Below are 12,401 nucleotides of genomic sequence, written 5' to 3' on the forward strand. Positions count from 1 at the left end.
GATGCATTTTCTGATTCAAGAATTAAATTAACAAAAATTGACACTTCAGTCGGAAAGTGTTAAAAATTCAATCATGAAACAAAGTTGGTATCAAAATAACGCCGATCAACCGTCGCCCGCCGCTTCCTTATCGCGGCTAATTCCGCGTTTAATCATTTCCCTTCAATCCGACCTCCGTAGTTAATCGGCTTGGTGCGATTTTCTTCTCTTACTCATTGATTAAAGGTCCCTTCGACTACGGGATATTATGTCAATCAATTGATTTATCTATTTTATCTCTTCCAGCGGCCTTGGTGACGCTCTATCTCGTTCTATTCTGATGAAATGCCAATTTAGATACGAGGTTTTGAGCCGTTGAACGGTCGATTTGAGTAAAATTGAGAAACCCCTCGTCAAGTCAGCCGATTTGCAATTAAGTTTCCGATAGCTTTGAGTGTCAGTGAAGCGTTTTTGCGGGTTAACTACTTTGATGTGATGTGTGAGTGATTGGTGGTTCGATTTGTTCAAAATAGTCCTTATACGGTTTAAGATATTCATTCATTTCTGTTTAATAATTATTTTTAGATATAATTTTACTAATATATAATATAATATTTTTTTGTTAGGTTTGTTATTGTTAGGAAAACGTTCTTTGTAAGTTAAAAAAAAACAGAGATGCCCAGAAAAAATGTCAAGCCGAAACAAAGTTTGCGAGGTCCGCTATTAAGCAATAAGAATAATCAGCAGTTTATCACATTTTTTGTTTTCTATCTATATTATATGGTTATGGTATAGTTATACAAGGAAATTATATCGTTCTCCCTAACAAACAGAAATTAAGTAGCTTCCTCAAACAATTTGTATCGTCTTCCTTCGTTTTGTTTCACAAAGTTTTCAAGTAAAAGTATCTGTTACCAACATTCCGCCATCTATTTCACCTGACGAATAATGAGTGTTTCTGATACGCACTCGAGTTTCCAAACTCGACGGAATTCTTGTCAAAGTCGTGAAGAATCTTGGCAGTTACCGAGTTGTTGTGTATTTTGAAACGGATACTAATTGGCTGTCGCCACATAAATTGCAGTAGAGCTTGTGACTACACCCTGTAATTTCTTACGATTGTTTTTACGCGTTGTACCAGTGAGATTGTAAAAGGATCTAAATAAAGTGATTGTATTTGATTGTGAGATTAAAAAATTATCTTAAGTATTGCAGTTTTTAGTATTCGATTAATATTTTAAGTAAATATTTTTTTAAGGTATTATAAGTTTACTGCTTGTTTCTACGTACACTTAAAAAATTGTAGTCTCTTTATTATATCACTCCATATAATGCCAAAAATTATGTAATATTAATTGGCAATTGAAAACATATAAAATGTCTGAGTGTCCAAATTCCAAATCATCCTGTTACCTAGCTACAGATAAAAATAAAACTCAGGTGATTCCAGAGCTCCAATGACCTGAAATAACGCAGGTCACGTTTTGCGCTCGTAAAAAGTTCCATTAAAATTGTAAAACCAAGCGACATTTTATTTTTCGCTAAAACTAGTACTCTAAAAAAACTAGTTTCAAAATTGTACGCAGAAACATATTAAACACGTTCTGTATATGAAGGTTGACAGTTATAATCGAAATCTAAGCTACAGGTTGATCCCAAAAAAAAAAATATAACGCGTCGAGACGTCACGTCACGAAAACTAATACGAAAAATGTCAACCGAAACTTTTTTTCAATTCGTTGAAGTTTTTTTCGTTTACGCAATCCCCGTACAAAGTGGCTGTCAGAAATGTCATCTACGTCGGACTACGTCGATTTGTTCCCCAGTCATGGTTTGTTTTGTTGCAAATTTCGGGATGGTCGTAAAATCCGAACATGTCGTCAGCATTTTCATAGCAGAGCAGAACTAGGCGTGTTACATGATTGACAGATTTTGTGTTGTCGTTTCTGTTTGCGTTGTGTGTAGTGTGATAGTGTGTTTGTGTCATTATGGATTCAAATATTGATTTTGATGAGCAGTTGCATATTTTTAAACTATTTTTTTTATCTCAACACGGTCATTTCACTGTGCTAAAAAAGCTATACTTAACTACTCCAGGCTTCAAAAATTTTCATATGCTTCTAATAATAACACTTCCAAAACTCCAAAAACGACAAATCTTTCTTTCACATAAACGTCTGCGCCATTTAAGGCGCAGTGCAGTCATAATATTTCGTAGACGCCACTTCTGTAAGCGATAGCGATGACATTCATAAACCGTGGAGCAGCCGTAACCGACACATTTGCATGTCTATGCCATGAAAGTGCTAAGTATTTATTACACAGACGACTTGTGGTCGACGTACGGCCACTGGGCACTTGTTGAGTTCATATTTTTTGATGTTATTATGCTATTGATATTTTTATGTGGATCGCTTTGAAAATGATACAGTAGACATATCATATGGTTTTTAATACTATCTGCCGTACTCAGAGTCATTTAATAATGACTTAAACTATTCCTTAGTAACGATTTTGTATAGAAAACAATTGCTAAGGATTGGGTTATGTGACTATTTAATGACTCTGAGTACGGCGGTAAGTAAGGATTCAGTAAACTCTCCAAAACAGGCAGTGGTTAATCAGATAACTTTTGATATTCTCTGAAAATAATTCAAGACCTCTTTCTTTCAGCCTTATTTTGGTTTGAAAAATGGTTTTGCAAGCTCATGCCGAGCCCTATTTATTACTGAATAGAACCTAATTGTGCGTTATAAGAATATTACAAAGAATCTAAATGTTACCTTGTCAGGCAATCATCGTTAGTCACTTGCGTTGTTACTCAACTTGTTTATTAGCTATAAGTTGATTGGTGCCTAGAATAGACCCTAAAGATGACGATGATTAGAGCTCGTTAGCGTTCTATAGTTGAGAAATTTGAGCACATTTAATATGTCACCTAATAGAGAAAAAAATTAATAGCTTTTATACTCGTAAATGTAACCTCTCTACTTACTTCAATTTGTAAGTTAAGATTTTTGTATTCTGATTATCCAAAATCAAAAGAGATTAGCGGAATAGAGAGAAATAGAAAAGTCTTCAAGTATGTGTCAATGTTCAAACTACCATTCGTCTAGATAGACCTCTCCTAAGCACTATGACACCCAACAGAAAATTCGAACATGATAACCATCAATGGCCTGACACGTTCGCGTTTATGAAAAAGAAACTGTATCTAACCCTTTTTCTATATACCCTCACAAAGTGCTACGTAGTTGAAACCTTCAAAAGCTCACAATTTAACCCAGAATAACCCAACACTAAGGAACGATAAATTCAAGGAGATCAAGACTAAACCTATCACAATGAAACCGAGCGCCCTCAGAAAGCTGAGTCATGTATATTGTATTTACATTCTCGCAAAGAGCATTACATATGTCTACTGGCTAAGGGCGGTTGCAGATAGTCGGTTGAAGAAGTGACAAATATTTTTCAACATTTTCGTTATCAGAATGATGTACTAAAATATTAGAAAGTTCTTAATCACCAGGGGCTAAAATTATTTTTTAACTGTGTTATGTTGAGACGTTCAATAACTTTATGGTATTTTTTTAAATACACAATGCTCACCACTATCGTATAATTGTGAACTATTTTTATTTCGAGTCATAAGAGCGGATGGTTATCTTTTTATATGTTGTGTTATAAATAAATGTGTCGTAAGTTTAAGAAAAGCCCGCTGTTTGCGGACACCCTAAGTCTGTTGCCCGTAAATTCATTTAATTTGTCACTCGACATAGCGTGCGGTCAACGGAGCTCGCTTCTTGCTTCGCGATAATATAATATTATCATGGTAGCAAATAGCAACATTGTTTTTCTTAGTTTCTCGACTCGTGTTGTTTTGTTTTCAAATTGCTCGTACACAGAGTTCATTAACAACGGAACGTTTTCTTGAAAGCTCTGGGATTGTGTTTATGTTTGTTTGGTTTCATGTTATTTGTGGTCTATTTTGATGTTCCTATTATTAGTATTGGTTTAAACAGGTTCTATGTTGAGATTATATTGGCTATTAACTTAGTGTTTTGTTAGGTGTAATTGTTGATTAGTTTGTGTTATTAATTGATTGTTGATGTTTTTGTCTGGAAATGAAAGTAATTTCAGCCAAAACTTTAGAAGTTTTGTGTAATATAAAAAGCTTCAGAATCGAATTTCCCAAATACATTAATCCAAAACAAGACTAATGTAAGCGGTACCTAAGTTGGTACTACTTACAAAACTAACCTACATACATTCTATTTTTCACTCTGGCAAAACATTAACATTACCGAAGTGTTTGCAAAGAAATATATCTAAAAACACTCAGAATTATTTACGGAGCCTGAGTCTGAGAACATAATAAATTATGATCGTTTCTGACAAATCTCTAGAGAAAATGTGACTCCAATATTTTTTGTAATATACAAGTAAGTACCTACTCTCGGTTGATTGAAATTCTGTCCAAGGAACGTCCAAGTTATTTTACTTTAGTACGGCGAAGTTGTAGCATGTAACGCGACGGAAAGAAATTATATATTTTTTTACTTTGCTAATAAAGAAAGTCTGGAGTTAAGACGCAAACTCGAGGGACAGCGTTGGAACGTGAGTATCTTTCGTAATCGCAATTCACACCGAAGACTCTTGCACACCATTAACCCTGAAAAGAGCGATCGGACGGAAGAGATTAACATCCACCGCAGCGTTTAGACGGTGTTTCTTGAAAACGTAGTGGAGAGAACTGGCAATGGAATTTGCGCTCTTTTGTTTAAGTGAAAAATTGCAGCAAATTTTCGCTTGCATAGTACGAGTATTGGATGGCACGATTGCATTAAAGAGATTAACTGTACAGGGTGTGCTTGCATTAGTCGCTATGAACTCATAAAGTCTGTTCATTTTATAACTCACACTTAGGGTAATGCGGAAGTGTTTTATCGAAGGCCATATTTTGTATACTTTTATTGTAATCATCATGTATTATGTTAGTAGAATAACAAAAGTTTAATGAAAATTCTGCTCTTTATTATGGAAGTAAATGAGACGTAATTTTGGCTGACGCTCATTTTGCTATATTACATGATATTGTCTAATATTACGTGGTGTTATGCGTGTAAACAAGCTTTATTTTTCATCGTTATGACTGCGATAACACGTCAAGTAATTTATTTTTAGATCCTTCCTAATGCCTACTGCCTTGAACGTTATATTAATATGGAATATCGTTCCTCTCACACCCACATTATACCTTTTATGTACACAGAGCTATATCAAACGAAGAAAAATAGACGTTCAATAGATTTTCGCCGAGGTCCCTTCACAGTACATCGTTAAGTACCACGAAGGTGACTGTGTGGAAAAGATTAACTCCTACGGCCTCCGAAGTACGAGCTTGCGGAATTTATCACAGAAATAAAATATTATTACAGTACATTTTTATTTGTACACAAAAGCGAAATGTACAAGACTGTCGTTTAATAAGAAATAAACAGGAAAATTATTTGACGATGAAAGCTATGAAAAGGAGGGTACTTAGACGAAAGTGTTTCTTTGTTCCCTTTTTAAATAAATTAAAATCGTTTCTGAACACTGATTTTTTGTCGGTGGACAGAAACTAGTACTATTTATTATAGCCAGTAATAAAAATATGAAAACTGGTCTTATTCTTTTACATATTACAAGTTCTTTGGAACATTGGTTGTGGATAAGTCTAAAGGAATCTTAAATGCAGAATTCTAAACATGCTACATCAGTTGCACTGAAAATAGCTTGAAGCTAAAACCTCCGCACAATTCCTCCTTTTTTCGGATTCTCCTGAAAATGTTTCAGCAAGTTTAGCTGTTTTACCTTTATATTTATGAGTTCTTCAAAGACCACTCGAGTCTTGGCTAAAAACCAGTTTCTTCCTGCTTCGTGTACTAAAAGATGCACTATTATTTTATTTGATCTTTGTTTTTGAATTAGGCTTCTTATGTTTACCATTTTTAGAGGTACTTCTTACTTTTTTTTGTTATGTTCTATTTTCAATGCATCAACATGTCAAAATGTGCTTTCAAATTAGATAAAGAATAGGCATTTTAAAATAACCAAATAATATTTCTATCATTTCATACAGGTATATTTTAATGAAAAATAGGCTTAAGGCTGAATGGGACGAATTCTATTCATTTCTACGGGCATGTTTATTATATAACGTCATTGCGAGAGATTTATACCAATACCAATGCCTTTTGACGAGTCACTTCTTTGAGAGCTTAGAGCGGTAGCTGTGAAGCAGGGAGTCGTGCGAGAGGATCACAGAATCAAAGGGACCATAGTCAAAGGACGACGCGCCTTGGAAACTATTTGGCGGCTGGCAGCCATGTTTGTTTTTTTACGCGGCAATATGTGTGCCTCTTTTCAAAGGAGATACGTTAGATTTGATGTGACAAGTTTTATATAGATTATATTACGTCACTTAGTGTATCTTTTTTCTTCAGGTCTAAGCTTGGGTGAAAATTCTATTTTTAAAACGCTGCAATAAAAAGCTGATCGCTGCTTTAACAAAAAAAAGCAAAACATAATTGAGTTATCTTCACTCCTCGTATCGATAGAAGCAGTAAAAAGCTGATTATATAAACTAATAACACGATACACGGGGGAAATAAAGCAATAAAACTGCTCTCACCCATTACTGTTGAGGAATTGGCTCACGATTCGAAGCGATAGCTTTCATAAATTGATCAGTTAGCTAATAGAGATGGTATTACCCGGGACAGAAAGAAATGAGCGCCAAATTATACAAGATTGATCTTGATAGTTTTTGCTTGAAAGAAGAAAATATTGGCCGAAAAGGAATCAAGTGACTTATCGAATTAGGGATCATTATGAGATATTACGAGATAAACTATATGAGAAACTTGGCCCTCGCGAGTTTTAGCCTGATCCAATAACTTACGAAGTTCCCAACGTTCTTGCAAATTGTTACGAATAAGCAAGGGACCGGTTCTCCCATTTGTGTTTCTTTTATGAAACAATAATGTTGTTTAAGCATCTTGGGGATTACTTTGCCTAATTCAGTTTTCTTGTTTCTTATTTATTGTTCTTTAATTTCTCGAGGGAATATCGATATACCCAGTACCTAATAATGCTGATTAAAATCCATGGAAATTAATGTTGGAGCTGACTAACGTTAAATTCTAAGTTCAATTAAAATTATTTGCTTATTCAGAATAGGTATCTATTTGACTTGGAAGAAAATTTAATTAATGCTACATTTTAAAGGTGATGTTCAACTTCATTTTTCATTAGTTTTGTTTATAAGTTATTGTATTCAATTCAATATTTAACGTGTTCTAAAAATAACATAAGATGGGATATTATTACAACAAAATTTTCCAGCAATTTTCTTAACATTAAAGTTGAAAACAATGTTATTCTTGGTAGCAGAGTCCACAGTCGTTTCTCGCGACCATTATAAAGCTAGTAATAAAAGAAAATGCCACAAGAACCTCTTCACTATGAAGTGTAGCAGTAATAGCGAAATGTGCACGGTACATAACTGTTACATAAGACGGTGTGTCGTCCATTTCTTGTTCACTTTCATTAGTTGCTGTTATTGGCTGAAAGCCGTCTTCAGGCAGCGTGTAATACCAGCAGTACTCAGAATTGATAAAGTTTCTTCGGTTAGCCTATTGAAAGTATACGGGTTAATATTCTTGGGTCATCCTTAAGATAAAATGTTCACGAAATTAAATTCCCTTTTTTTGGTTGCAGGTTTCAGTTTTTGGATTGCAGTGAAGAGTTTGTTTGGTAAGTTAGATTTTAAAATCTTCATTAATGTAATTGTCGAAATTACCTTTTCTAAGTACTAATTCTGATAATGTATTAGGTACGTCTGTTTATAAATTGAGACACATGTAAGTTGTTACACTTTACTTTGAACCAACAGACAACAAATTGAGGTTGCATTTCTCTAAGCCACATCTATACATATAATAAAATCGTAGAAAAGTGCTGTCTGTACATTGAAAATAAAAATAAAAAAAATAGCAGGGGTTATTGTTATGTCGATGTCGAACCCAAAAATGTAATTAACTTTTTTTTTGTCTGTTTGTCTGTTTGTCTGTTTGTCTGTTTGTCTGTTTGTCTGTTCGTCTGTGCGCGCTAATCTCAGAAACGGCTGATCCGAGTTGGATGCGGTTTTCACAATATATTGTGGGATGCTTAAATTTACATTTAGTGTTTGTTTCATGTCAATCGGTTCATAAATAAAAAAGTTATGTCAAATTAAAGAATCACGTCGAACATTCTATGCTTATACCATTAATCTCCGCAACTATTTGACGGATTTGGTTGAAATTTGGTACAGATATAGTTTAGAACCTTAGAAAGGACATAGATATATTTTTATTTCAAAAATCAAAAAATAAAAATAAGAAATAAATTATTTATAAATAATTCTATGTCGATCGTTACACGACTTCGGTTCATGTTATTGTTTTAATTTATCGAAAAAAGTAAATAAATAGTAAAAAGGTATGAAAAAAATAATATCAATATAATAAAACATTTAGTACAAAGAAAATGCTCTAACGGAGTATAGATAATTCTATGTCGATCGTTACACGACTTCGGTTCATGTTATTGTTTTAATTCATCGAAAAAAGTAAATAAATAGTAAAAAGGTATGAAAAAAAATAATATCAATATAATTAAACTTTTAGTACAAAGAAAATGCCCGAACGGAGTATAAATAAATAATCCAAGTTGTCTTTATCTTTGGTTGGGTATCGGCCGAGCGCTTCGGTACTATCGTAGAAAAAGTGTATTATCAGTCGTATGATTATTTGTCTGTAGTGGTCCTGCTGTTTCGTATATTCTAAATTGGTTTCGTTGTATTTGTCAATTAATAAGTTTATTTGTTGGGTTTTCCTGGTTTTTTGGTTAAACTATTTAACGTAGGTTTAGTTTGATATCGATTATTAGTAGTTACTGTAGTTAGTTTTTTTAATAAAATTGTAAGTCTAATTTTTTTTTTAATTAGATTAGATTTAAGTCGTTTCTTTTAAATTATTTAGTTTAAGCTTGGTTATTATAGCATAGAGGATAGGTTGTAATATAGTTTTTTTTTTAATTGTTATAAATTCGTAATTCGTAGCTTTCTTTAGTTTTAAGTTAGTTTAAGTCCGTTTTTAAACTATTTTTTCAATGCCCTAAGTGAGTATACATCAGTCTATTAAATTCAAACGCAGAGCTCATTATGTTGATTTTTGAAGAGTTCCCTGGAATATCTTCCACATCTCATTTTTGAAGAGATCCCGCGAGATCGGGAACTATGTGGTTAAAACCAAAAATTTGCCGGAAGTCACTATTCCACGCGAACGAAGTCGCGGGCAAAAGCTAGTAATTTAATATACATATTTCGCCAATTTCGTCCTAGTGCTCTCAAAATAATTTCTCTGTCTTCTATTCTTCTCAGAATTTGGTCACAAAGGCACATAGTTATTGTTACATTCGGAACGAATTTAGACAAAATTTCCCCTGAATACCGTTCTATGTTAAAATGCAGTGTAGTAGAAATTTCATACAATATTTGCCGCTTTAATGAAATTCACTTGGCTGGCAGCAGACGTAAAATACTGCAGAGCAAAGTATTACTTCACTGAGCTAATGTTTAGCTCACTTGATTTTATAGAGCTCTATTTTATATCTTGCAGTTAGATGTCCAAAATATGTATGCACTTTGAACAATTTGAAGAAGATTTTCCTTTTTTGTTTCTGCTTTACCATGTCGTATTATGATATCGGGGAGTCATTAGGAAAGGCTTATCGTAAGTTCTGTAGCGTGCATTAGAAGGTAATGAAAAAAAAATCTATTGTTATAAACTAGTTATCTAAGCTATAAATGGCATTTTGGAAATCATCAAAGCTAATATTGCTAAACTTTTCCAATCAATAATAAATTAAGGATGAATCAAACTTTTTATTTGCCCCTGTATCTATCTACAAAGATTCTGATTTGGAAATTTTATGTCAGCATCGATGAACGCAATAAAAGTTAAGCATTTTCTTTTATTTATATCTTATATTTGAAAAGTTAAGTCATAAAACTTTGGAGTTTTGGGGAAGTTTATTCCTGATATGTTTAAAATATTTGTAAATGCTATCTCAAGATCGAATCACTCTGTTTATTTGCAAAAAATATAAAGCATGGCGTAAAATTCGGTTTCAAACTTAAAATTGCCTACAAAAACTTTTCCTTTGTGATTCTCCGCATTTTTGCATGGTACACAGATATGTGGACTTTAATTTCCTTCTTACCGCGTAGGGGGGAGGTCTTCCTCCCCGTTTCTCCATGGATTAACATTTTGTGCGATTTAGTGACTAGCGTCCCGCCTTTCCACGGCTCTGAGACTTTAAATTCTTTATTATTCGACTCGGAAACATTTTAAAGTTTTGGTGACTTTTTGAAACTACTTACTTGTAAATTCGTGAAGTATTACATAATATATTATTTTATACCCGCTGCTTACTTTGAAAACTACATATATAGGTATTGGTTGAATACAGTCATAACTTGAGTTGTGTTTCGTTGTGAGAGGATGGAGAATGGAGGCCCAATTACTTCCCTTCCCAATCTTCTCAATCCTCGATTCCCCAACCCTTAAATTCCTAACGCTCAAAAGGCTAGCAATGCACTTGTAATGCCTGTGAAAAAAAATCTATCTAATTAATTTTATTTATACAAAAAATACTATTTTTTAATACACACATCTTCAAATTAGTATCGACCCATGTATACTTCATGCTTCACACATCACGTACGTATAACGAGGGAAAAGAAAGAACATTTTTTTTTTCCTAAAGAGAATTCATTATGTTGTTATCTACATTCGTGCACTACATTGCACTTCCCATGAGACCATCAACGAAGCCATAACTAGCTCCTTTATTCTGTACCCCATTGTACCACTTCGGTGACTAAAAGTCGTTCCCTGTTTCTCCCCCTCTTTATGTGAGTTTCGTAATCGCTATGGCAACAATGTAATATGTATATGTAAGAAAGTATGCTTGTCCTCGAGTGTAACATGTTCGCAAATGATTTATGAGCTAAGGCTGTATTTATTTCCATTTATATTGCCATCTCGTTCCCGTGTTCCCTACTTCCCTAAGGATACTACTCCCCAAGAATATTGATATTTTACGACTCCTTACATATTGTGAGATTTCCATCTATTAGATATTGTGGCTTTATTTGATTGTGAACGAGTGTTTTATTGCTCGAATAATGTTTTATTTCTCGGACAGATTGGGGTCGCATGTGTAGTGTTACTTACTTTTACAAGCAAATATAAAAGTTGATAGCGTGTTATTATTTGTACCGAATGAGATAAACATTTTACCTTCCATGAATTGTTTTCTATGATTGGTTTCGTACATTTTGTTTTATATTTCGGTATCAAGATAAATCGTAAATTATAATGCCAATATTCTTCTCTGAATCTTCGTGTCTTTAGATAAATAATAATCTTGCAAGATAAGCCTTAATGGTCTTTATATAATAATTTATCGTTTCAGAGACGTGATTCCTCTAAAATTTATTTTCTATACGGTAACGGTCAATCTTTGAAAACTCAAAGATTATCATCTGAAGCGTTCCTCTTATAGGCGATGAGCATCTCGTATACCTGTCTCTATTTTATTTAATAATAATGAAAGAGATAGTTTAGTCTATCTTGTGAACTAGCCCAGGCTAGGTCTCTCACGACTTTGCCACGAGGTCGTGAACAGTCTTTGTTTTATGTCTTATTATTTACTAATATTAAGCCTAGAGATGCAATGAAATGTTCACAAAATTAGACTCGATTATTTTATTCAACCTAAGTGACCTTTGGACCACTAATGCTTCGTATATGTTAGAATGACATTAAGAGACCTTAATTACTGGTTTTCTGGTAACACAGGTTAAATGCATTTTAGTTTGCATACGTTATTAATTTACTTGTACGGATGTTAAATGTCTAAAATAAATCTTAATTAATGTCCTAACCAGACGATAATATTTGGGTATTAAAACTATTAAAATTATTTAAACAAATCTCATACAAGTTTTGATTTTAAAGAAATCCCTTTAAACTCGACTGCACGATTGGCGCCGTGGTTGGGTAACCGGCTGCCGTGCAGCGTGTAGGGGGTTCAATTTCCGCACGGAGTAACTCTTTGTGTAATCCACAAATTGTGTGTTTGTAAACGCACCCACAACATAGGAGGAAATAGTAGTGTAGGTAGTGTAAGTACCTAATGTATAAAAAAATAAGTGTAAGTACTTAAAACTACGTCTAAATACATGCAAATAACTATAACCATCCCAACGTTATTATCATTCAACATCATTCAGATTCCTCCGAAACAAATTCCAATAAAATACTTCG

General features: G+C 33.5%; 1 protein-coding gene across 10 annotated transcripts in view; it reads left to right on the forward strand.

Annotated features, from left to right (window-relative positions):
- Window positions 1-12,401, forward strand: part of LOC118269462 (putative polypeptide N-acetylgalactosaminyltransferase 9) — a 178,558-nt gene that overhangs the window by 122,272 nt on the left and 43,885 nt on the right. For 9 of the 10 annotated variants that reach the window (XM_050700341.1, XM_035584585.2, XM_035584581.2 and 6 more), the window contains exon 2: window positions 7,744-7,779. The exons of the other annotated variant lie outside the window; for it this stretch is intronic. The gene's annotated coding sequence lies outside the window, so the exon portion shown is untranslated. The remainder of the gene's footprint in view (window positions 1-7,743; window positions 7,780-12,401) is intronic. 10 annotated transcript variants of the gene reach the window in all.

This window comes from Spodoptera frugiperda, chromosome 2 (assembly GCF_023101765.2).
Source record: "Spodoptera frugiperda isolate SF20-4 chromosome 2, AGI-APGP_CSIRO_Sfru_2.0, whole genome shotgun sequence".
NCBI classification, from domain to species: Eukaryota; Metazoa; Arthropoda; class Insecta; order Lepidoptera; family Noctuidae; genus Spodoptera; species Spodoptera frugiperda.